The sequence below is a fragment of the Sinocyclocheilus rhinocerous genome, unplaced genomic scaffold (assembly GCF_001515625.1).
Source record: "Sinocyclocheilus rhinocerous isolate Xijiao unplaced genomic scaffold, SAMN03320098_v1.1 scaffold1026, whole genome shotgun sequence".
Taxonomy (NCBI): Eukaryota; Metazoa; Chordata; class Actinopteri; order Cypriniformes; family Cyprinidae; genus Sinocyclocheilus; species Sinocyclocheilus rhinocerous.
The window spans coordinates 225,418-231,110 of NW_015659953.1; the positions used below are offsets into that span (position 1 = coordinate 225,418).

Genomic DNA, 5,693 nt, shown 5'->3' on the forward strand with positions numbered 1-5,693 from the left:
GATGTTACAACAGAAATCCTGTCATTCATTCAGCACTTATCATGGCCATACACGCAATTCGCAATGCTCAGGTGAAATGCTATAGTAATACTATAAATCTGCGGAAGCATTTGATATCACGCATAAGGCGCCATGATTTCCGCAATGAATGAATGGCGGATGGTGCGGCACACTTTTTTGTTTACTACACACATACTAAAGCGTGGATGACGCTCGCGGTGTTTTCAGCTTCTTCTGCCGTCTCACTATATGATGATATGAACACGAATGTCATCTCCAGCTGCTCTGAGAGTCACTTCATTAGCATTTTACCGTTTCATTTGAGAAAACTACCGTCATATCACATACACAGCAGCTGGAAGTTCTTCACGGCAACCCGTCAAAATAAAAGTTTAGTTTAACGTTAAGAAACTGTGTCAGAATATATTACTATTTAGCAGTCTTAAGACTCAATGCTACTACTGCTAATAAATATTAATAACTCTTTATTTTTAAAGGAATAATCACATCTGTTTTATTTTTTAATTTTAACAGTAAACCTCTGTTGTGCAGCACTTTGTTTGCCTTCATCTGATTTCCAGAAAAATTAAGAACATTTTATAGGGCCCTATTATTGTTTAAAAAAGGACCCTATACAAAAAAAAGAATAGGTTTAAAATACAGGCATATGGTTCTTAATTTCTTTTTATTAATTCACCATTTGTAAACTGATGTTTACTGTTCATTTTTTAGAAATATCAATAGCATTTGTATTAAAACTATATTCACTGAATGTAATCAAAAAAATCGAGAATCGAATCGAATCGAGAGCTTGCGAATCGAAATCGAATCGAATTGGGACATCTGAATCGATACCCAGCCCTAGAGATTGTTGTACAGAAACCCCTTATAAGGAAATGGTTTAGGCATGCTTTATGCAAATTAGTAACCTCGAGCATGTGGTCACACTCATTTAGAATACCCTAAATTCATTAACATTGCGAGTTTAAGAAAAAAAACTGTTTTGAATTAAGCTGAAATCTATTGTGAGAAATTCTCATGTGCATACAATGACGGATAATCCACACAATTATTAGTGAATGAAACCTGCTGTCTCAGTACATACTAATATTTCACCAGAAAATAAACATTATTTGGGTCAATGAAATGGTGCTCATTTTTTTGTCCTATATATTAATTTATTCCAAATACATTTACAAAATGTAATTCAAACATACAATGACTTGAATACACCTCTTCAATTGATCAGCGGCACTGCTTGCTTACCGTGCAAAATCGCAGTTGATATCCCCAAGGATTTTCATGAGGTCTGGATGGACAGAGGTGAGGGACACGCTGGCCGTCTTGCGCATGTGGATGGTGCTTTTCTCAGCCAAGTTCATATGGTTGAAGTAGATGAACTTAAATTGAGGCTCCTTCTCTGGCCTACAACAACAGTTTTGAGAGAATTAGTGAAGCCGAGGTGCAGTATTCCCTCCCAGTGTAACATGCATGGAAGAATAAAAGCTGTTATGTGTCTTTAAAGTGTGATAAGTGGCAAAAAAACTATTTACAATGCCTTTATGATATCATTTAGCAGTTGAAGTGAAGCTCTGGAGTAATACTGACCCTGATATCCTTCGGTTGATGTTGTACTGCTCACATATGTCAGAGGCCAGCAGGGTGAGTTGGGGACCAACCAGGCTGTCTAGTTGTTCACACAACTCACGACTCAAATCCACTGCCGCTACAAGCACAAAGGGAAGCAGGGTGTAAAAGAACAGTTAACATTTGACCGATTTCCTGATAATATGATTACTAAGTGAACTGTTAACAAAACAAGAACAAAAAATGTGTTAAAATTACTTGGGAGCAGACACTTACCATTTACCATGAAGCATACAGCTGCACTCATTGCCTGGATAAAGAATAACATTTACGTAATTATTATTATTATTATTAATAACAATTTACAACATGAATGTTAGGTAATCGAAGTCAATCAATCTGTTAAACCCATAGATTAAAACGCATAAAGAATAACACCGAGTTTGACGTTTTCTCTCACCTTGTAAACGATCAAATGTAGCTCCTCGTAACTGTCCTCTGTGTTCACAAATATCTTGGGAAATCTGAATTTTGCATCTGGATCTTTAAGATTTGCTGGTCCTGTTAAAAATCTGTTTCCATAACATAACATAAGATGTCAGTACAACTCTGGACGTTTCATGCATAATACAAATATTCACATGACCTCTTAAGAAGGCACCAAAATCCACAAACATCTCTTTCAAAATGATGAATAATCTGTGATTATCTCCCAGGCCTCTGAATAAGTGCCAAGTCACAGTCTTTCAAAATGATGAATAATCTGTGATTATCTCCCAGGCCTCTGAATAAGTGCCAAGTCACAGTTCTCAGTGCTTACAGTTTGCTACCAGCTACTCTGTCCTGCTAAACTCCAGGGGGCAGCCCGGGCCTCATGAGTCACAGCCGACCCTCTGAAGATTATGCTCCCATTACCCACATTACACACCGAACACATACAAACAAAGAAGCTCTGCCAATTATTCATCAGTCTCTCCTTGATTGATCTCAGGAGAATAATCTATAAATCTTATTGCAATCAATCGAACGTGACCCCTTTGTGCCATCATCAACTCGCTGAACAATTTAGACAGGCTACTGTGAAGTCTGTTGGGCTTCTTGTTTTCTCTTTGCCACTAAAGCAATTAAATTACCCTTGTGCAATCTGATATTTGGCAGTGTTGGTTGATCTGTGTTGTCTTAGCGCTGTGCTTGGCTGCTTGTGTCCCTGAAGCATGGAGCCCAAGCAGACAGGCAGAAGGCCAAGAGCGCACTGTTCCAGCCCTGAGTTCAAAGCAGGAAATATTTGGATACTTGCCTCCCGTAGTGCAACAGATTCCCAGCCACCTCTGGCCTGAGTGGAGAGTCTCTTCCTGCAAGCTGCCGAATGTTTGCACACACACACACACAGATCATTCATTAACACAGCTGTAGACGGCACATTACTTTGGAGCACATTCCAAAAACACACTGAATTATTATGGCATGACATCAGTTACACTGTGTCTACATTCAAAGTGATTGTATCCCACAATATATTCAACTGAAATTCAATGGTATAAAAATCAAATTTGCACAAAATTCACACACTATTTTAAAATAGCAAAATCATGTCATGCATACTGTTAGAAACTGTATACATACAGTAATACACAAGTGTATTAGTAGGCTAGAGACTATAAAGATTACAAGCTGGCTTTGCTGTAACAATCAGACATTTGTTTATATACAATTAATTTTGATTTCAAATAAATGCTGATTAGTATAACTTTTATACTAATATAGAATAACTTTTTAGACAGTATAACTTTTAATAACTTTTTTCTTAAAACAAAAAGAACTGAACATTTAAATACAATAGAGAAATACACAAAAAATGTATAAAGTAAACAAATGTTTCAAACAGATTAAAGGGCAAAACAATTATAAAGAAAAATAGGTAACACTTTACAATAAGGTCTCATTAGTAAACATTAGTCACTAACATTAACAATGAGCAATAGCTACATTTGTTACAAAAGTTATTATTTGTTAAAAAATACAACTGTTAGTTCATGTTAGCTCAAATCCATTAAATAAAACAGTTACAACTTTTGATTTTAACAACGCGTTATTAAATGCTGAAATTAACTAAGGTTAACAAATGCTTTTAGAATAATTTTTTATTGGAAGTTTATGTTAACTAATGAATTAACTAATGCTAACTAATGGAGCCTTAAAGGGATAATTCACCCAAAAATGATTTACTCACCCTCAAGCCATCCTAGGTATACATGACTTTCTTCTTTCAGATAAATACATTCTGAGTTATATTAAAGGGGTCATATGATGCGATTTCAATTTTTCCTTTCTCTTTGGAGTGTTACAAGCTCTTGGTGCATAAAGAAGATCTGTAAAGTTGCAAAGACTAAAGTCTCAAATCCAAAGAGATATTCTTTATAAAAGTTAAGAGTCAACCACGCCTACCTAAAACGGCTCGTTCTAACACACCCCACATACCTACGTCACTATCTGGGAAGAGTTGCATAACGCCGCCCAAATAGTGACGTAGGTATGTGGGGGCGTGTTAGAACGAGCCGTTTTAGGTAGGTGTGGCTGACCCAAATCAAAAGATCAGATAATTCATAACGAATGAATCTGTGTGGCATCAGTGTAAAAACAGCTTTATTTGATTCAAAACGAAATATTCGAAATCGTCAAACAGACTCAAAATTCTGATTTTGAAGTTGTTGACTTTGTGAAATATAAGTGTACTTTTATGAAAATATACTTTGAAAAAACATAGCCTACCTAAGTGTGCACTGAATTTAATGCTTTCAGATGCTTAATTGCATGTTATTTGCAGTTAAATGAAAATGTATTGTAGTTATTTATAATAGTGTACTGCTGAATATTCTGATAAGAATTTATGGTAAACTATACTTTAAACTATATTTATATTGTAAAATATAAGCCTGCTTTAAAGGGGAAATGGACTGCCTCTGTTTTTATTTTGTACTGTTCTCTGAGGTCAACTTATAATGTTATCAAGATTTTTACATTTAAAAAAACATAATTTAGAAGTAATAGGCTATTTTCCGTCCTGTTTTTAACCCCCTCATCAGAACACTATGACCTTTAAAGGGGTCATATGATGTTGCTAAAAAGATTATTTTGTGTATTTGGTGTAATGAAATGTTCAAAAACACATTATTTTCCACATACTGTACATTATTGTTTCTCCTCTATGCCCTGCCTTTCTGAAACGCCTCGATTTTTACAAAGCTCATCGCTCTGAAAAGCGAGGTGTGTTCTGATTGGTCAGCTATCCAGTGCGTTGTGATTGGCCGAATACCTCAAGCGTGTGACGGAAATGTTACACCCCTTACCATACTGTGATGCCCACATTACACATTAAAACACGTTATAAACGAGGCATTTGTAGCATCCAGTGGGGGACATAATTACGGATTATAATGACTTGTACTGTCTTTTTACGTGTTGCATCGCGCCACGTAAACATAAAACCATGTCTGCATTTGGGATCGGAGAAATGACAAACAACAAGCGCTACTCTACACTGCTCAAAACTCGCGTTTGAATCATAAGTGGCAAATTCTTTAAATATGAAAACGTACTTACAGTCTGTGAGTCAGAACAGCCGGCATTGTAGTCTACTCTACCAGGATCAAGAAACAGTCCTCCATAAAATGTGCTGCACACATCCGAATATTTGGGTCGAAGTGTTCTGGAACAGTGTTGTAAATACAACTTAACCACTGACTTGTAGTCGTGTCCTCTTTTGGAAGACCAAACAAAGTAGTTTCACACGGCAGCCTTGAGTGAGCGGAGGCCGGTGGGCTTGAGAACAGCTCAAGCGGCAACCACATGTGACGACACCGGGCTGGACTCCGCTTTGTCCATGGTGAAAGCCGATCCGGCGATCCACAGCACAAAGTTGTAGTATTTCCTCAGCGACCAGCACGGATCAGCTCTAGGCATGACAAACCACTGATTTTCCTCTTTTGGAAGGCCAAACAAAGTAGTTTCGCTTTCACAACGAAACACACAGTAGAGTCAGTAGAGTGCTAAAGTGAGGAACGGCCGGCGGGCTTGAGAAGCGGAGGCAGGCGGGCTTGAGAACGGCG

At 37.3% G+C, this 5,693-nt stretch overlaps 1 pseudogene; it reads right to left on the reverse strand.

Annotated features, from left to right (window-relative positions):
- Positions 1-5,693, reverse strand: part of LOC107724700 (vacuolar fusion protein CCZ1 homolog) — a 19,300-nt pseudogene that overhangs the window by 2,214 nt on the left and 11,393 nt on the right.